Source organism: Petaurus breviceps, unplaced genomic scaffold, assembly GCF_028583685.1.
Source record: "Petaurus breviceps papuanus isolate PSGF00001 unplaced genomic scaffold, PetGlider_PUasm1.0 188, whole genome shotgun sequence".
Taxonomy (NCBI): domain Eukaryota; kingdom Metazoa; phylum Chordata; class Mammalia; order Diprotodontia; family Petauridae; genus Petaurus; species Petaurus breviceps.
Window position 1 is genome coordinate 25680533 of NW_027185804.1, and position 21628 is coordinate 25702160.

The 21628-nt window shown below is 38.1% G+C and overlaps 1 long non-coding RNA gene across 1 annotated transcript in view; it reads right to left on the reverse strand.

The window, feature by feature from the left end:
• Positions 1-262: 262 nt before the first annotated feature.
• Positions 263-21628, reverse strand: part of LOC138163425 (uncharacterized) — a 44672-nt gene continuing 23306 nt past the window's right edge. Inside the window, exon 2 of the long non-coding RNA XR_011168881.1 lies at positions 263-789. This is a non-coding gene — a long non-coding RNA (uncharacterized lncRNA). The remainder of the gene's footprint in view (positions 790-21628) is intronic.

Below are 21628 nucleotides of genomic sequence, written 5' to 3' on the forward strand. Positions count from 1 at the left end.
ATCCAACACTGATTAAGCATCTACTAGTCTAACCTAAAATTCACGTCTACTGAATCAATACCTATGTTTACATGATGGAATACCATTTATATAGGTCTTAATGACAAGACTGTACAAGCAATGGGGAGAGCTTTGATTCTTATTGTGAGTGCTCCGATATGCAACATCTATTGAGTACCAACCATGTACTAAGTGATATTCAGGAAATAGATTTTGATGCATTGGAGTCAGCTCTCCAACTTGAAAACAGAAAAGACACAGGTCAGGAGAGAGAAGAATAAAATATTTAATTTTTTAAAAGCTGAAATCAAATGTTAAATATTCTATGACCTCCATTAATGTCAAAAAGGCAATGAAGTATGTTAATAGGACCTGGGACAGGGTTCTCCCATGGGACTGAAGGGCCCTTCTCTTGCTGATGGGTCTGATATATGGCACCAAGTATTTGGAACAGAACTTCTGTTACCATTGTGGCCCTGGCTGTCTGGAGTACTGGAACTGTCCCTTCTTCTTCAATCCTCTCACCTACTGTGGAAGGGTAGAGGCCACAAGAGGGAGAGCTTCGCTTGGGACCCAGGGCTACAGTCCCATTCAGGGCTGAGGACCCAGGTAGCCCAGGTAGCCATTCTTCACTTGTTAAATGAGGTGGGTGGTCCAGATGAAGTCCTTTCTAGTTCTAAATCTCTGAATTAGGTCCTCTTCCTCTGATGCCTCATCAAGGCATGGAGGTAACTGCAGATTCTTGAAGACTGTGCCAGGAGAGTCCAAGTTCCAGCAGGTGCTGCCAAGCTGAAAATGCATTGCACAGAAGACAGGTGATTACTTAGTTAGAAGTCTGTTTTTTGAGACCAGACTAGCTAAGCCCAGAGCAACTGTCATCACCAGGTTGGTCACAGGGAGAAGAAAGTTTTGGCTACAACATCTCAATACCATTTCCGAAGCCACTGAGAGGCCACCATCTACACTAGTGGAGGGAGTAACCCACACCAATAAAATAACGACAATGATAATAGCAATTCATATTTGTATGAAATGTTAAGATTTCCAAAGCTCTTTAAATATATGATCTCATTGGATTTTCACAACAAACAATAACAGCTAACATTTATTAGCACCTACTATGTGCCAAGCATTGTACTAAGAACTTTACAAATGTTATCTCATTTGATCTTCGCAACAACCCTGGGACATAGGTGCTATTACTACCCCCGCTTTGCAGTTGGGGAAACTGAGGCAGACAGAGGTTAAGTTGACTTGCCCAGTAAAAGTCTCTGTCTAATTTTGAACCAAGGTCTCCCTGACTCTAGTTCCAGTGTTCTGTCCATTCCACACACACACACACACACACACACACACACACACACACACACTAACAACAACAACCACTACCACCACCACGCAACAAGAAGTCTGCTGTAGTAGGTGTTATGATAATCCCCATTTTCCAGATAAAGAAACTGAGGCTAAACAAAGATGAAGTGGTTTGGCAAGGGTCACACAGAAAGTACCTGAGGCAGAATAAATTCAGAGTTTCCTGAGTGCAAGGCAGCTGGGATGGAGAGAGCTGGTCTCAGAATCAGGAAGGTCTGGGTTCAAGTCCCTATCTCTGACATATTCTGCTTGTGTGATCCAACATTTTATTGCCCTCTAAGGAAATCACTAATCATATAAGTTGAAGAGCAGATGCTGCATCCATTGATAAGGGGAGTTTCCTCCCTAAGAATTCTCTATTCCCAAGAAATGGCATGTCCAGTTCAAAGGAAAAAGAATGTTAGAACTGTAAGCCACTTTAAAGATAATCGAGTTAATTTTTACACATCAGGAAACTGAGACCCTAGGAGAGGAAGGAATTTTTCCAGGGTCACCCAGTTAGTCAATGGCAGAACAGGAAACAGGACCCTGGTCTCCTGGCAAGTTCAATACACATTCCATGATGCTTCTTTGTCTCTTGCTACAGATTCAAATAGAGCAGTCAATAAAGCTCAGCATTTTGAGTCCAGTGACCTGTGTTTAAATCCTGGCTCTGCCATTTACCAGGGTGGCCCTGGACTAGTCATTTAATCACTCTCAGCCTCAGTTTCCCCATGTGCAACATGGAAATAATTATAGCATCTACCCCCAGAAGGTTGTTGTGATGAAATGAATTCATCCCTGTAAAGTGCTTTGCAAACTTTAAAGAGTAATCTAAAGGTGATTCTCATTCTTATTATCTATGTGACCTTTGGAAAATTACTTTACCTCTCTTAGCCTCAGTTTCCTCAATTGTTAAATGAGGAGGGTGGACAAGACAGCCTCCAAGGTCCCTTCCAGCTCTAGATTTCTGCTGTTATGAACTTCTAGCAGCTAAGATGTATCAAGATGGGATTCCCAGGAAAAGTCATTGGAAACGTGTGTCTAAATGAGTTAATGCATCACTCCGAGAGCCAAGATGCCACAAGAGATTCCCCAGAGCCAGTTACAAAGGCAAAGAATTTTATTCTTTCTGTCTTGGAAACAATTTGAAGATTCTTAATCCTTTTGCCATATTCCTCATTTGTAAAGCTGACGGCGTGTTTACACTGAGCAGATCGATCTCACTGCCAACCCTTTCCTGGATGACAGTTCAGGATTTGCTCTTTTTAAAAAAATGATTTTTTATAAAACTAACTGTAAACAGGAATGTTTTCATAAATGCTTAAGCATCTTTGTGGGAGCCAATCTAAAGCGTGTAAATGCTTCCTTCGGTGGCACAGGTCCAAGTTCCTCAGCAGTTTGAATCTGGGGCCAAGGAGCCAAATATACTCTATTTTGTTCTAGTTCAATGAAATACAAATAGTAAATTCTGTCAGAGGGGCAAGGCAAATTGAATTTTTAAAACAGTCTCTGGTCTGACTCTCAAAATGCTATTGAGGAAAACAGGGAACTTTTTTGTTTTTAAATAAGTATTTGTGTTGCAGCTAGGTTTCTAGTATCCCGCAACTAATCAAATCCTGGGGCCCCAGAGTAACTTGGATTTAGAGCTGTTCTGAGGTGACCTCTTAACGATCACCTGGTGTGACAGGTAAAGAAGGCCCGGAGAGAAGAAGTGACCCAAGTCACATAGAGAGCAAGGAGCAGAGCCAGAATTTATACACAGACCCTCAGACTCTGAAGCAGCGTCTTTTAGGCACACTAGACAGAAGTTCATTGCCAGAAACTTTCCTGTGTGGAGGTCCGGGGGCTTGGCTACTAGGATTGCCCTGAATCAAAGCAATGCTGAAGGCTAGATTAGCCAGCTATTTGCCTAAACTACGATTACCTTTTTTGGCTCACTTCCAAGGTCCCCTCCCTTGCTGTTGTTGGGTTGTTAAGGAAACAGAGAAAGATAATGCAGCATCATATGTAGTGCAATGGGAGGTATTTAATAAAGGGAAGGGGAGGGGAAGGGAGGGGAGGGAAGGGAAGAGGAGGGGAGGGAAGGGAAGAGGAGGGGAGGGAAGGGAAGGGAAGGTAGGTTTTGGTCCCTAAGAGTTTAGCTTAAATCTATCAATCTATAAGTAAAAGGTCTATTATTAAATAGGACTATTATTGTTAAAGGATTATCATTCACCAGGCAGGGCAGCTAGCCGGTGCCATGGATAGACACATCTTCCTGAGTTCAAATCTGGACTCAGACATTCACTCACTGTGTGACCTTTTGCAATTCACCTATCCTTGTCTGTCTCAGTTTCTTCATCTGTCAGATGAGCTAGAGAAGGAAATGGCAAACTCCAAATGGGGTCACAAAGAATTGAATACAACTCAACAACAACAACATTCACTAGACACAGTTCTAGGCACTGGGAAAACAAAGACAAAAAAGAAACAGTTATTGCCCTAAAGGAGCTTACATTCTATCAGGGAAAACAATATGTGTACATCTGTGTATATACAATATTTATACAAAAATCAATGCATAATAATTGCAGTGGGGAAGGAAATAGCATCTGTAAGGGTCAAGAAAGGCATTGTTTGTTCTTGAGCTGGGTTTGTAAAGAAGTTTCAGCTTCTAAGAGGCTGAAGTAAAAGGGGACTGCATTCCAGGTAGGGGGGACATGTCTATACAAACACTTGGAGATGGGAGATGGAAGACTTCATGTGAGGAATTTCATGAGTATCAGCTTGGCTTGACTAGAGAGGGTAGAATTGAGTAATGTGTAATAAGTCTTAGAAAACAGGTTGGGTTGTGAAGGGCTATTAATGTCAAACAGAAGAGTCTGTATTTGATCCCCATGTTGGTTGCATGTTGGTCTATTTGGACTTGACTAAAATCCAGGGTAATTCTAGGAAAAGCCCTTAAGATTTTAACTGGAAATTGTGGGAGTGGCTGCCTGAAGGCTTAGAAGGAAATGTATTCATGAGTCTTAGGGGCCCTTCCCATCTCCCAAACATTCCAAAGGGCATGGGTGGAAATAAGCAGGCTTTATCCCCAAATCCATTAAAGATCAAAAGGCAATTAAGTCCTTGAGGTACCTCCTCTTCCATACCCCTCAAGACAATATGAACCTCCAACCTGGAATTGATAATGAGATACAAGATTTTCCCCACCCATTATGTGGAGCCCATTAAGGAAAGCTTGCTTAGGGGAGACTTGCTTGTAGGAAGGCTTTCACACCTTTTACTAATTTCTAATTAGGCACTGAGTCACAAGGGTTGTGATGCCCTCTGGCTCTGAGAAGTGTATATATACTCTGAGTTGGTATTTTTCTTTGGGGGCTCCCTTATGAGAAGTATCTTGAAAGAGCCTCCTAAATGGTCAGTCATCCTGCCTCCAATATATGCCCTTTCTATTTCATCTTCAACACCATTGTCCATTTAATCTTTGCAAAGCATTGCTACTTCTTTACTTGAAAACCTTAAATGGCTCCCCTACTGACAAATGAGTAAAATAAAAACTCCTGATTCTGGTTTCTGAAGCCTTCTATAATCAGATCATAACGACCTTTCCAGTCATATTTCATATTACTCCCCTTCACATTGTTATTGTTTAGTCATTCATGCCTGTCCTTATGACCCCACAGACTATAGCACACCAGGCCCTTCTATGCTGCACTATCTCTCAACGTCTATCCAAGTTAATATTCACTGTTACCATGATACTATCTATCCATCTCATCCTCTGCCACCACTCCCCTTTTCTTTTCTTTTCTTTTCTTTTCTTTTCTTTTCTTTTCTTTTCTTTTCTTTTCTTTTCTTTTCTTTTCTTTTCTTTTCTTTTCTCTGCCTTCAATCTTTCCTAACATCAGGGTCTTTTCCAATGAGTCCCATCTCCTAAGTATGTGAACAAAATATTTAAGCTTCAGTTTCAGTACTTGAACAGTGAGTAGCCTGAATTGATTTCTATAAGTATTTTATTGACTTATTTGATCTCCTTGCTGTTCAAGGGATTCTCAAAAGTCCTCTCCAGAACCACAATTCAAAAACGTCGATTTTATGGTGCTCAGCTTTCCTTTTAGTCCACAATTCTCACAGCCATTCACTGCTACTGGAAAAACTAAAGCTTTGACTATACAGATCTTTGTCAGCAAGGTGATATCTGTTTTTCAGTATGCTGTCCAGATTTTCTGTAGCTTTCCTTCCAAGCAGCGAGTGTTTTTTAATTTCATGGCAGCAGCTGCCATCTGCAGTGAACTCTGAACTCAAGAATATAAAATCTGACACTGCTTCCATTTCTTCTTCCTCTATTTGCCAGGATATGATGGACCAGTTGCCAAGATTTTAGAGGGTTTGTTTTTTTTAATTATTCTAAGCTTCAAGCCAGTTTTTATCCCCTCCTATTTCACCCTCAAGATTCTTTTTAATTCCTCTTCACTTTCTGCCATCAGAGTAGTACTATTAGCAGATCTCAGACTGTTACGTTTTCTCCCAGCATCCTTAATTCCAGCTTTTGATTCATCCAGCCTAGCATTTAACATGATGGACTCTGAAGAAGTTAAAGAAATAAGGTGACAACAGCCTTGTTGTCCTTTCTCAATCTTAAATCAATCAGTCATTCTATGTTTGGCTCTAACTATTGCTCCTTATATTGGCTTTACCTATCCATGAACCATAAATATTATTTCAATTATTTAGATTGGACTTTATTTGTATGAAAAGTATTTTATGTTTATGTGCATATAATTCCTGCACTGTTTTGGCAGGTAAAAACTGAGGTATTTTATATTGTCTAGGTATTTCAAATGGTCTAAAATACTGAAATGTTATAGTTTAGTTTCTCTTTTTCATTTTTGATTAAATCTATTTTAACTTAAACTTTATCTGAGATCATGCTTACTATCCCTGTGGTTTTTTTAACATTGTAAATTCTACTCCTGCCATTTAGTTTATCTTTGTGTGTATCTCTCATTTTTATAATGTTCCCTTAAAGCAACATACTGTCGAATTCACATTTTTAATCTGTTGTTTGCATTTTCTGGATAAGATCATCCCACTCACATTCTAAGCTACCAATTACTTGTTTTATATTTTCCTCCTTCCTATTTTTCCTCTCTCTTCTTCTTACCCAATTTACCCTATCTCTCCTCACTCCTCTGCTTTACTTCTACCTAATAACTTGCCCTCCTATTTCTTAACTTACCCACCTTTTAAGAATCTCTCCCTTATCCTCTGTCCCCATTCCCCTCCTAAATCTTAATCTACACTCCCTTCTATACCACCCCCTTATCCTGTTCCCTCACCTTTTTATTTCTTTATAAATTTAGAAGATTTGTATACCCTTCTGAATGTATATATTGTTGCATCTTTAACCCAGGTCTGATGTGAGCTGGGTTCCAGCACTACCAGCCCTCTTCCCCAGTCTGATTCCTCTGCATCAGTTCTCCCTCTCCTACCTCATCTGTATGAGATAGCTATTCTTTTTACCTTTTCATATGCAATTTTGTTCCTTAGGATCTACCCAGTGACTAATGACAATCTTAAGTATATGGTTTACATTTCCACATATAAAAAGTAAACAATTTGTCCTTATTGAGTCCTACAAATTTTTCTTATATTTCTTCTAGATCTTATATGTCAAATTTTCTATTAAGTTCTGATCTTTTTGTAACAAAATCCTGAGTCTATCAATTCATTGAATGTCCTTTTTTTGATTCAGGATTATACTTGACTTTGCTGGGTATGATATTTTTGACCACAACCCCAATTCTTTTGATATGTAGTGTTCTAAGACATGTGGTCTTTTAGTGTAGTCACTAAGTCTTGTGTTACTATAATTGCAGCTCTGCTGTATTTTGTTCTTTATAATATTTTCTCCTTAACCTGGGGGTTTGGGAATTTGGCTGTGGTATTCCTGTACATTTTCATCCTGGGATCTCTTTCAGGTGGGGATTGGTGGATTGACATGTCTATTTTTGCATGAAACTTTCCTTTGTCAGCTCTAATTTTCTTGAAGAGATCTCTTGCCCTCCTATTCTCTGAAATTCAATATTCAGTAGGGTATATCTTCCCTTCCTCCTTCATCTTTTACTTTCCTTCCTTCCTTGGGTATTTGCAAAGCCTCATCAGACAGCCATTTTTGTTCTTGCTCTTCTTTTTCTTTGGAAATTTTTTTGTTGCTGCCTCCTGTACAACATTGTGAACCTCTGTCCATACTTCTTCAGGCACTCTATCTACCAAATCTAATCCCTTAAATCTGTCCATCACCTCCACTTCATATTCATAAGGGATGTTATTTAGGCCATACCTAGTGGTCTATGGTTGTTCTACTTTCTTCAATTTGAGTCTGAATTTTGCAATGAGAAGCTCATGATCTGAGCTACAGTCAGCTTCAGGTCTTCTTTTCACTAACTGCACAGACGTCTACACCTTTGGCTGATTTCTGTGTTGACCATCTGGGGATGAACATGTATGCAGCTGTTTTTTGGGTTGTTGGGAAAAAAAGAGTGTTATGGCTAGTGAGTCATCTTGACAAAACTCTATTGTTTCTGCCCTGCTTAATTTTGTATTTCAAGGCCAAACTTGCCTCTTATTCCAATTATCTTTTGATTTCCTACTTTAGCATTTCAATCCCCCATGATGAATGTTACATCTTTTTGGGGTGTTATTTCTAGAAGATATTGTGGGTCTTCATAGAACCAATCAACTTTGGCCTCTTCGGCATCAGTGGTTAGAGCACAGACACATTACTGTGATATTGAATGGTTTCCCTGTGTTCAAACAGGTATCATTCTGTCATTTTTGAGATTATATCCCAGCACTGGTTTTCTCACCTTTTATTGAATATGAGGGTTACACTATTTTTTCTAAGGGATCCTTGCCCACAGTAGCATATATAAAAATCACCTGAATTAAACTCACCCATTCCCATCCATTTAAACTCACTGTCTCCCCAAGATGTCAATGTTTAACTGCATTATAGTCAAACTGGAGAACCCTTTGTCCCTCATTCTCATCCTACCTTCATGCCATCTTCCATGCCTAGAATGAATTCCTTCCACCTCTCCCTATTGAAGTCTCTCCCTTCCTTAAAGGTCCCGCTGAGTTGCCACCTCCTCCATGGAGCCTTCCCTGATTCCTCCAGTTGTATAAGTGACTTCTTTCTAGCCAAATTTCCCAAATCTCTTTACCTGAGTCCCTCTTCTTCACACTTATCCTCTTGTTTTGATACCTTTAGCTTCTCCTCTATTCAATGGTAAGCTACTCATGAGCAGGGCATGTGTCTTATTTCTCTCAGTAGGTAGTCTAAATGGCTTAATGAAATGGTCAATGGATTTGGTGTCAAAATATTTGGCTTTGAATTCTGACTCCAACACTTACTAGCTGTAGTGAAACTGGGCAATTATTTCACCTTTGTGAACCTCAGTTTACTCATCTGTAAAAGGGGAATGACAATATTACTGCTACCTCACAGAGTCATTGAAAGATAGGATATAGGGGTCTTTGTAGCCACAAACAAGACACTCAGCATTTCAGTATTTCAGACTACTCTCTAAGTTTATAAATCATTGGTAGAGATGTTATTTTGCATTTGTGGTACAAGTGTTTCATAAGGTTTAAAGAACTATTAAAGTATGAGTTATTGTTATTATGCCCAGTTTCTTGCACATAGAAGACTCTTAGAAAGTGTTTGTGGAATTGAATTAAATCTTTTGAATTGTCGAATTAAAAGGACTATTAACATAGTGACTTGTTGCTATGATACCTCCATAGCATTCTCATCTTTTTTTTTTCAGGTTGTAAAGCCTATGGGCAATTTTCCCTACCATCTTTGTAATGTTATAGCCCATCTGTAGTATTTCTGCAGTCAAAACTGGTATGACCTTGGGTAACTCACCTAACTTTTCTGCATCTGTTCCTCATCTGTGAAATGAGACAGTTGGACAAATGGGTCTCTAAGGTCCCCTCCAGCTCTGGGGCTATGATTTTAAAACATCTTCCTGAAAGGAAAATCTGAGTATAGTTAAAGGGAGGCAAGGGAGGTTTTAGCAGCATTTTGCAATACCTGCTAAATATTTAGAACTGTTAGCAAATATTTGAAGAGCTTAAAAGGTACATAAAAAGGGAAATGGTGCAGAGCCCAAAAGAGAAGAGCTTTTTACAGAAAAGAAAAAGAAAAAAATATATTGAGGAAAAAATTCCAAATGGTGAAGAGACTGGAAATAGAACCTAGGTGTCTCGACTCCCAAGCTAGGTAGAACATTTCCAATCTGGGAAAAATCTGAACTGAGCCCCTCAAAATGTAATTGAGAGGGTACATAAGCCTGGGAATCAAGACATTTGAGTTCTAGTCCTGGGTAGCTACTCAACAAGCTATATGACTTTATTTTTAATGATATTTTATTTTTTCTCAATTACATGTAAAAATAATTTTTAACATTCATTTTTAAAATGTGGAGTTCCAAATTCTCTCTCTCCTTCCCTTCTCACTCCTCTCCCTGAAATAGTAAGCGATTTTATGTAGGTTATACATATGCAATCATGCAAAACATATTTCCATATTAGTCATGTTGTGAAAGAAAACACAGACCCCCCCAAATGAAAAAATATAAAGTGAAGAATAGTATGCTCTCATCTGCATTCAGACTACTTCAGTTCTTTCTCTGGAGGTAAATAGCATTTTTCATCATAAGTCCTTTAGAATTATCTTGGATGATTACCTTGATCAAAGTATGTAAGTCTTTCATAGTAGATCATCTTAAAATATTGCTGTCACAATATTCTCCTGGTTCTGCTCACTTCACTTTGTAATGGTTCATGTAAGTTTTTCCAGGTTTTTCTGAGAGCATTCTGCTCATTTCTTATAGCACAATAGCATTCATTACAATCATATACCACAACTTGTTCATCCATTCCCCAATTGTGAGACATCCCCTCAATTTCTAATTCTTTGCCACCACAAAAAGAGCAGCTATAAATATTTTTGTACAAATATGTCCTTCCCTCTCCCTCACTCCCTCCCTCCCTCTCTCTCTGTGTCTCTATGTCTCTCTCTGTCTCTGTCTCTCTGTCTGTCTGTCTGTCTCTCCCCCTCTCTGATACAGACCATGTAGTTGTATTTCTGGGTCAAATGTTATGAATAGTTTTACAGCCTTTTGAGCTGCTCTCCAGAATGGTTGGATCAGTTCACAACTTCACCAACAATGCATTAGTTTCCCAATTTCCCCATGACCCCTCCCACATTTATAATTTTATTTTTCTGTCATATTAGCTTGTTTCTTTAGTTTTATCAAACACTAAATTACTATGCCCATTTACTATAATGTATTGTATAACTAATCTATTCCACTCACGCACCAATCTATTTCTTAGCCAGTACCAAAGAGTTTTCATGGTTAATGCTTTATAACACAGTTTGAGATCTGATATGGCTAGTCTACCTTCTTTTGCATTTTTTTCATTAATTCCCCTGATAGTCTTGATTTTTGTTCTTCCAGATGAATTTTGTTATTATTTTTCTAACTTTTTAAAACAACTTTTTTTGTAGTTCGATTGGTACAGCACTGAAGTAAATTTAGGTACAATTGCCATTTTTATTATATTGACTAGCCTACCCATGAGCAATTGATCTTTTTCCATTTGCTTAGATCTGACTTTAGTTGTGTGAAGTATTTTGTAATTGTGTTCAGATAAGTCCTGGGTTTGTCCTGGCATTTATTTTATATGATCTATGGTTATTTAAAATGGAATTTCTCTTTCTATCTCTTCCTGATGGACTTTGTTTGTAATATAGAAATGCTGATGTTTTTATATGGGTTTATTTTATATCCCACAACTTTGTTAACATTGTCAATTATCTCAACTACTTTTTTAGTTGATTCTCTAGGATTCTCCAAGTATACCATCTGCAAAGAGTAACAGTTTTGTTTCCTTATTGTCTATTCTAATTCCTTTAATTTCTTTTTTCTTCTCTTATTGTTATAGCTAATATTTCTAGTACAATATTACATAACAGTGGTGATAATGGGCATTCATGCTTCACATCTGATCTTATTGGGAAGGCTTCTAGCTTATTCCCATTACAGATAATTCTTGTTGATGGTTTTAGATAGGTACTACTTATTATTTTAAGGAAAGCTTCATTTATTCCTATGCCCTCTAGTGTGTGTTTTCTTTTCAAGTAATAATAAGTGTTATATTTTGCCAAAAAGTTTTTTTTTTTTTGCATCTACTGAGAGAATCATATGATTACTTTTGGTTTTGTTATTGATATGGTCACTTATGCTGATGGCTTTCCTAGTATTGAACCAGCTTTGTATTACTGGTATAAATTAAACCTGGTCATACTGTATGCTCCTTGTGTTATATTGCTCTAATCTCCTTGCCAGTATTTTATTTAAAATTTTTGCATCAATATTCATTAGGGAAATCTGTCTATAGTTTTCTTTCTCTGTTTTTGCTCTTCCTGGTGTAAGTATTATCACTATATTTGTGCCTTTAAAGGAATTTGGTAGGACTCTTTCTTTGCTTATTTTTCCAAATAGTATATGTAGTATTGGAATTAATTGTTCTTTAAATGTTTGCTAGAATTCACCTGTGAATCCATGGCTGGGGGTGGGGGAGGGGGGAGAGTCCTTAGGAAATTCACTGAGGGCTTGTTCAATCTCTTTTTCTAAGATGGGGTCATTTAAGTATTCTATTTCTTCTTATGTTAATCTGGGCAATTTACATTTTTGTAAATATTTACCTATTTCATTTACAATTCCAGATCTACTGGCATATAATTAGGTAAAATATGTCCTAATTACTTTAATTTCCTGTTCATTGGTGGTGAATTCATTCTTTTCATTTCTGATGCTGGTAATTTGTTTTTCTTTTTTTTAATCAAATTAACCAAGGGTTTATTATATTTTCTTGTTTTTTTCATAACACCGGCTCTTAGTTTTATTTATTAATTCAAGGGTTTTCTTACTTTCAATTTTATTAATCCTCTCTTTGATTTTCAAGATTTCCAATTTGATGTCTAATTAGAGATTTTTAATTTGTTCTTCTAGTTTTTTTTTTTTTAATTCATTGATGTGCTCTTTCTCTATTTTATTGATGTAAGCATTTACATACATAATTTTTCCTTTAAGGACTACTTTTGCTGCATCCCATAAATTCCGGGGTACTGTCTCATTGTTGTCATTCTCTTTAATGAAATTATTATTTCTATGATTTAGTCTTTGATCCATTCTCATTCTTTTTTTCTTTCTTTAAGATTATTTGGTTTCTAATTTATTTTTAATCTATCCTTCTGTGGCCCTTTATTGAGTGTAATTTTTATTGCCTTAAGATCTGAAAATGATGCATTTAATATTTCTGCTTTTCTGCATTGGATTGTAAGGTTTTTATGCCCTAATCTATGGTCAATTTTTTGTATACATACCATGTGCCACTGAGAAAAACGTATATTCCTTTCTATTCAGATTCAATTTTCTCCAGAGGGCTAGTCTATCTACCTTTTCTAAAATTCTATTCACCTCCTTAACTTCTTCCTTGTTTATTTTTTGGTTAGATCTATATGGTTCTGAGGGGGGGGGTAAATTGAGGTCTCCCACTAGTATAGTTTTACTCTCTGTTTCCTCCTGTGACTCATTAAACTTCTTTAAAAATCTGGATGCAACATCATTTGGTGCATATACAGTTAGTATTGATATGACTTCATTGTCTATAGTATCTTTTAGCAAGTTATAGTTTCCTTCCTTATCTCTTTTAATTAGCTCTATTTTTGCTTTCACTTTGTCTAAGATCATGATAGCTACCCCTGCCTTTTTTTTTCAGCCAAAGCATAATAGATTCCCCTCTAGTCCCTGACCTTTACTCTGTGTTTCTCTGTTTCAAGTGTGTTTCCTATAAACAACATATTGTAGGATTCTGGGTTTTGATCCACTCTGCTATCTGCTTCTGTTTTATGGGAAAGTTCATTCCATTCATATTCACAGTTGTGATTTCTCTCTGTCTCTCTCTATCTCTCTACCTCCCTCCTTCCCTCTCTCTCTTTTCACCCTGTCCCTCCTCATCAGTGTTCTGTTTTGGACCACTATCTCCTCCAATTTGCCTTCCTTCCTATCAGTCCCATACCCTACTTCTCTATAGGATAAGACAGATTTATATACCCAACTGAATGTGTATGTTATTCCCTCTTTGAGCCAATTCCAATGAGAGTAAGGTTCAAGTGATGTCCATCCCTGCATGATTCCTTCCACTGTAACAGGTCTTTCTTTTATGCCTCTTCGTGTGAGATAATTTACCCCAATCTCCCTCTCCTTTCCCTCTTCTCCCAGTGCAATCCTTTCTCACCCATTAAAATTTGGTGTTTGTGGATATCATCCCATCAAAGTCAACTTATACGTGCCCCTGTATCTATGTATATGCCTTCTAACTGCAAATAGTGATAAAGTTCTTAAGAGTTACATATATCATTTTCCCATGTAGGAATATAAACAGTTTAACTATTGAATCCCTTATGTTTCCTCTTTTCTGTTTACCTTTTTGTGCTTTTCTTGAATCTTGTACTTTAAAATAAAACTTTCTGTTCAGCTCTGGTCTACTTCATTGAATATCCATTTTTTTTTCCTGCAGGATTATACTCAGTTTCCCTAGGTGGGGGACTCTTAATTGTAATCCTACCTCCTTTGCCTTATGGAATATCATATTTCAGGCCCTTCAAACCTTTAATGTAGAAGCTGCTAAATCTTGACTATGAATTCATGACATTTGAATTGTTTCTTTTTGGCTGCTTGCAATACTTTCTTCTTGATTTGTGAGCTCTGGAATTTGGTTATGATATTCCTGGAAGTTTTCATTTTGGGATCTCTGTCAGGAGGTGATCAGAAGAGTCTTTCAATTTCTATTTTACCTTCCAGTTCTAGGCAACCAGGGCAGTTTTCCTTGACAATTTGTTGAAAAATGCTGCCCAAGGACTTTTTTATCACGACTTTCAGGTAGTTCAATAATTCTTAAATTATCTTTCCTGGATCTATTTTCCAGGTCAGTTATTTTTTTTCCAATGAAATATTTCACATTTTCTTCTTTTAATTTTGTTTGACTGATTCTTGATGTCTCATGGAGTCATTAGCTTCCCCTTGCCCAATTCTAATTTTTAAGAAATTATTTTCTTCAGTGAACTTTTGTACCTCCTTTTCCATTTGGCCAATTCTACTTTTTAAGTAGCTGCTTTCTTCAGTGAATTTTTGTATGTCTTTTTCCATTTTTTGGTGCTTCCTTTACCAAGATGTTAACTCTTTTTTCATGATCCTCTTGAATCTTTCATGATCCTCTTGAATTACTTCTTTTCCCAATTTTTCTCCTACCTCTCTAATTTGATTCTTAAAATCCTTTGTGAGATCTTCCATAGCCCAAGATCAATTCATATTTTTATTTAAGGCTTCCCATGAAGCTGTTTTAACATTGTTGTCATCTTCTAAATTTGTTTTTATCTTCCACCTCCCCACAGTAACTTTCAATGCTCATGTTCCTTTCTTAATTTTGTGGGGGTTTTGATTAATTTTTCCAGTCTCTATAATGACTTTTAATTTTATGTTAAAGTTGGGCTTTGTTCCTGGGGTGGAGGGAGCACTGTCCCAAGCTTTTTGCCCTGAGAGCATGGGGCCTTGCCACTGACCTGCACAGGCGCTGAAGGCCTCTCTGCCAGTTTGCTGTGATGCAGTCTCCTGCTGGCTTGCCTGAATATCACCTGCACTGACCTGTGCTCCCCTTTTACTCAAGTGAGACAGACTTTTTTATGTCAACTTTTTCTATTGTCTTGGGCTGGAAATTTTTTCAACCTGTTCTTTTGTTCATTCTGCCACTCCAGAATTCATTTTGAGACATTATTTTATAGTTGTTTGGAGGTGCATTTGGGAGAGTTCAGGTAAGTTCCTGCCTTACTCTACCATCTTGGCTCCACCCACCGATCTGTGACTTTAGAAGCACTTTACGAATCTGCCTCTCTGGGTTTCTCAGTTTGTTCTTCTTTAAAAGGAGGCGGTTAGATTAGTGCAGAAGTCCTTAACCTTTTTAGCATTGTGGACATTCTGGGGAAGTTTAAGGAGCCTTCTCAGAATTATGGTCTTCAATGCATAAGATAAAATATTATAATAAAAAATGGAAGTCATTTGTATTGAAAAACAATCATCAAAAAATTTAATAGGCCCCAAGTTAAGAACCCCTCAACTAGATTCTATATAAGATTGCTTCCATCTCTATCATTCTAAGATTTCAAAAGATTTAATAAATGGAGAGATAGACTCCCTTTGACACTGTTATTCATCACCTCCTTGCTGGACCTATCATGTTCAGCACTATGCCAGACACTGGAGATACAAAGAAGAAAGAAAAACAGCTCACATTCTAAAGTGAGAATACCACATTTATACAACAAAATAATACAAAATCATGTCAAGAGAGAGGGATTGCTAACAATTTGGAGGAGAGGGAGAAGTCCTATGTAGGATCTGACACCTCAGCTGGGCTTTGAAGGCAGGTGAGAATTCTGATAGACAAAGGAGCAGAAAAATCTGCCAGTGTACATCCTCCTGGTCTAACCTTCCAGAAGTCAAGGATAACATACCACAATGGAATGGAATTATCATTCCCCAAGTGTCAGAGCTGAAACATGAACTCAAGTTTCCAGACTCCAGATGCAACATTCTTTCAACCAATCAGTCAATAAGCATTCATTAAGTCCTTTCTATGTGGTAGGAGCTGCATTAAGAAATGTAGGAAGCTGTCTCACTGTATTAACCATTCTCAGCCAATAAGCCAAATCTTCTAGTAAATTCTGACAGCAATGTCGAGGGGTCAGGAAAAAAAGAAACCAATAGGGCTGACATTTGTGAGTTAAAAGCAAGAAATCCATTTAATTTTTTTCAGATGATATCAAATTGACATGACACAGCTTAGGACACTGATAGGCAGATGATACCTAAGAAAACCCAAATGAGAAAGATGGCATTAACTCAGGCCATTCTAGGAAACTGTTCTTTTTTGTACTTGCTGATTTCCCCTGCTCCCTAGAGAGAATTGATCTTTCATCTTCTGAATGCAAAGGAGAGTATTTATCTGACATTTCTAATCCTCTGAGAGGTTCTGCTATCTAAATAGCTTGGGGAGGGGGGTTAATGAAAGAGAGGATCCTTTTTTTTCTTTTTATACATAAGTGAAAATCATGTTAAAGACATGTCTATTATCTACATGCAGGAATAAATTATTGTTGATTAAGACATCCCCACATTTTGATTATCATTATTACTGTCCAGAAGCAAGGTGGTCAAGCATGGATCCACCAGCTGGGTGTATTCCTCAAAGCACTGTCTTTGAAACAAATCTTCAGATGACAGTCAGAGACAGTGATCCAATTTTCTTCTGGAAAAATCATTTGAATAGACCAGAACAGAAGATCATATAAACAATTAAACTAAATATCCTACATCTTTGTGTCAGTGTGGACATGTAAGGAGACTCTAGGTTCTTAACTCATTTTTTGTCAGGGACTTTTTTGGTATTTGGCAAAGCTATGGACCTTTTGTCAGAATAGCATTTTAAAATGTAAGCTGTCAAGTCAACAAGAACTTATTAAGCATAGGCTATGCATAGGGAATTTGTTCTGTGATGTTTGGATCAGTTAAAGGGCTACACTTGAGGACCTAGAGGGCCACATGTGGCCTTGAGGCCACAGGTTCCTCATCCCTGGACCAGGCACTATGCTAAGACCTAGAAATACAAATACAAGTAGAAATGATAGTCCTTGCCTTCAGGAAAGATAACATATAACAGGAAGCTGAAGAGGCTTGAGGAGTGGGAAAGGATTTGCTCAGGGGCATAGGAGAATGGTTAAGAAATAAGTCTGGAGATATAAGAGTGGAGCCCAGAGAGGAATGAAGTAGTGAATATGGCCTGGGAATTTCCTTTAAAAATGGCAGTTCTAGGAGGAAAGGACCACAGCAGCAGAGGCATCTTCCAGGGTCAGGTAGTAGAAGGATCTTCCAGGATGAATAATATAAATAGGACTGCAAAGGAAACCAATTATAGTGAAATTCAGTTATCAATTTGTTTTCCTTTAAGTTTACAGACCCCAGGTCAAGAACCCTAAGACTAGAGTAGGGGTGGGGAGGGGAACCTGTGGCCTCAAGAGAGAGAGACAGACAGACAGACAGAGAGGGAGAGCTGGGGGGAGAGAGAGACAGAGAGAAAGACAGAGAGAGAGAGAGACAGAGACAGAGAGAGAGCACCTGAGCTGGGCTTTGAAAGCAGGTGAAAATTCTGATAGCCAGAGGAGAAGAAGAGTCTGCCATAGTTTACATACCCTTGGTCTAACCTTTCAGAAGTCAAAGACATGGTTATATCACTATGAATGGTCAACATATCATCCCCAAGTGCCAAAGTTGAAAGATGAACTCAAGTCTCCAGACTCCAAATTCAACATTCTTTCAATTAATCAGTCAATAAACATTTATTAAGCACCTTCTACGTGACAGGCATTATGTTAAACACTGGAGACAGAGACAAAAATCGATAACCCTTCCACCAAGCCTCTCCCCACTCTAGTCCATACTCCGCTCAGCTGTCAAATAGATCTGAAAAAAACAGAGCAGATGATGTCACCCATCTATTCAGTAAACTCTTGTGGCTCATCATTGCTCCTAGGACCAAACACCAAATTTTCAGTTTAGCTTTCAAAGCCCTTCATCACCTAGTCCCTTTCTCCCTTTCCAGTCTTCTTCCACCTCATTCTTCTCCACATACTCCATGACCCAGTGACTGGTCTTCCACTTGGTTCTCAAACAAGTCACTCCATCTCTTGACTCCAGACATTTCTCCTCCTTATCTCTGCATCACGGCTCCCTTCGAGTCTCAGAAAAAGTCTTACTTTCTGCAAGAAGTTTTTCCCAATCCTCACTAATCTTAGTGCCTTCTCTCTGAAATGATATCCAATTTCCAATTTGTCCTGTACATAGCTTGTTTGCACATATTTGTTTGAATGCAGTTTTCCACAGCTAGGTGGCACAGTGAATAGAGCATCAGGTCTCAAGTCCGGAACACTCTTCCTGAGTTCAAATCTGGCCCCAGACCCTAGCTGTGTGACCCTGGATATATCATTTAACCCTCTTTGCCTCAGTTTCCTCTGAGCTGGAGAAGGAAATGGCAAACCACTCTAGTATATCTGCCAAGAAAACTCTTAAAGAGGTCATGGAGAGTTAAATATGATGGAAATGTCTCAACAACAATAAACAACAGTTTCCCCCATCAGACTATGAGTTCCTTCAGAGAAGAGATTGGGTTAGTCTTTTGTTTTGTTTTTTTGCCTTTGTACCCTCAGAGCTTGGCACAATGACTGGCATATAATCAGTGCTTAATAAAAGCATATTAACTTGACTGCCCTCAAGATCTTTAAATTTTATTGGGAAAGACAACACATGTAAGTAAATATATACAAAATCTTTATAGGCAGACCTCATTTAATCGTATTTCACTTCATTGGGCCTCACAAATATTGCAATTTTTTACACATCGAAGGTTTGAGACACCCCTGCATCAAGACAGTCTATCAGCACCATTTTTCCAACAGCATGTCCTCACATGGTGTCTGTGTCACATTTTGATAATTCTCACAATACTGCAAACTTTTCCATTATTATTATATGTGTGATGGTGCTCTGTGATCAGTGATCTTTGAGGTTGCTTGCTTTTGCAATTGTTCTGGGGCACCACAAACCGTGCTTATGTGGGCATATAAGAAGGCAAACTTAGTAAATGAATGTTGTGTGTGGTCTGACTGTTCCACTGACTGAACAGCCATCCCCATCTCTCTCCTTCTCCTCTGACTTCCTTGTTCCCTGAGACACAAAAATATTGAAATCATGCCAATTAATAACCCTAATATGACCTGGAAGTGTTCAAGTGAAAGACTCTCACTTTAAATGTAAAACTAGCAACTAAGTCATTTTGACTATTAGAAATATATAAAAATAAAGGACATATGAAGATGCTATCTGCATCTAGAGAAAAGAACTGATAAATAGAAGTATTTAGAGAATAATTATGTGGCAGGGGGCTCTAATGATAACCATCTCTAGGGTGGGGGGAAGGGAGGGAAGGAAAAAAAGAAAGAATAGAAATTTATATGATAACTCTTGTATATTTGGAGGAAATAGCAAGTGGTACATGGTAGATTTGCAGTTTCATGAATAATCACTTTTTTTTTTAATCATACTGTGTTATGGAAATGCTTGTTTTGTTCCGTGAATTGAAAACAAAATACAGGTTTTTTTTAAGGAAAAAAAAAACTAGAAATGATTACACTTAGTGAGAAAGATATGTCAAAAGCTGAGTGAGAGAGACTGAAAGCTACACCACCACCATGATCAGTCAGTAGCCATCAACATTGAGGCAAGATCCTCTACCAGCAAAAAAGATTATGACTCATGGAAAGTTCAGCTAATGGTTAGAATTTGTTAATAATAAAGTATTTTTTAATTAAGCTATGAACATTTTTAGACATACTATTGCACACTTAATAGAACACAGTATAGTGGAAACATAACTTTTATATGCACTGAGAAAACGAAATTTTTGTGTGACTCGCTTTATTGCCACATTCACTTTATTGCAATGGTCTGGAACTGAACCCGAAATATCTCCAAGGTATGCCTGTACATAATAACTGGGGGCGGGGGATGAGACACTAGCAGTTGAGGTTTCATGTAGAAAGCAATACTCCTATTATGCCACACTAACACCTCAATTACATTTTCATTTGATGGATCTGATATAGAATACATAGCTATATTATATATATATATTACTATAATGCTTCTGTGAATATCAATGTCCCATATTAAGCAACTATCAGCAATTCTTCTTATTCAAATTGTTACAAGACACATTTTACAGCAATAGAACTATGACCAAATTGGCTAGCCTCCGGCAGACAGAGCTGTATCCCCAGGAAAGGCCTAGAAGAGTCTCCCCTCCCTCCTCTCACTCTCTACTTCACTACCTCCCACCCAGATTCTCTCTTCCTCTCCCCCTCCCTCCCTTCCTCTCTCTCCTTCTTACTCTCCTTCTCTGTCTGTCTGTCTGTCTCTCTCTTCTCTGTCCTTCCCTCTGTCTGTCTGTCTGTCTCTGTCTCCTCTCTCTTCTTCTCTCTCTCCCTCTCTCTCTGTCTCTCTCTCTCTCTGTCTCTCTCTCTCTCTCTCTCTCTCTCTCTCTGTCTCTCTGTCTGTCTGTCTGTCTGTCTGTCTCTCTCTCATAGAAATGGGTTCCGCTGGGTGGCCAATCCTGTACCTCCTGGTTTATGAGACATACTCATCCTTTATTTTTTTAGACATCCTTTCTCTATGAAAATGACACTAGACCCATTATTTCTCAGTAAGACAAATTCTTTGAATTGTTTTCCCAGCAATAAGATGAAGAAATGGCCCTGGGGAGGCTGGGGAGGGCCACTCTGTCCCTGATCACAAAGCTCTTGCCTCAGAGGGTCAGGAATCTTAGAATAAAGAGGCAAAGACCTTGGGGCCATCTGGTCCAAACTTCTTCTCAGACAGATGAGACAGAAAGTACATTATCCAAAGTCATTTCAATAACAGAACTCCCATCTTTGCGGTTATTATTATTATTGTTGTTCAGTTGTGTATGACTCTCCATGATCCCATTTGGGGCCTCTTTGGTAAAGATATTGGAATGGTTTGCCATTTCCTTCTCCAGCTCATTTTACAGATGAAGAAACTGAGGCACATATAGTTAAGTGACTTGCCCAGGGTCACACAGCTAGTAAGTGCCTGAGGCTGGGTTTAAACTCAGGTCTTCCTGACTCCAGACCTGGAGTTCTATCCACTAGGTCACCTAGTTGACCATTCCCATCTTTGCATATTAATATTTCTCCTTTCTTTCTCACCTTCTGCCTACCAGCCTACCTCAAAATTCTCATGAACTCTGACTCATTCCTGAGGTGGTACCTCAGAGTTATTTTAATTTGCATTTCTCCAATCAAGAGTGATTTAGAGTATTTTTTTATATGACTAGGTAGCTCTGAAGTATCTGGGTGGTACAGTGGGAAAATTCTGGGACTAAAGTCATAAAGATTCCTTTTCCTGAATTCAAATCTGGTCTCAGACCCTCACTAGTTGCAAGACTCTGGGTAAGTCACTTAATCCTGTTTACCTCAGTTCCTCATCTATAAAATGAGCTGGAGAATAAAATGGCAAATCATTCC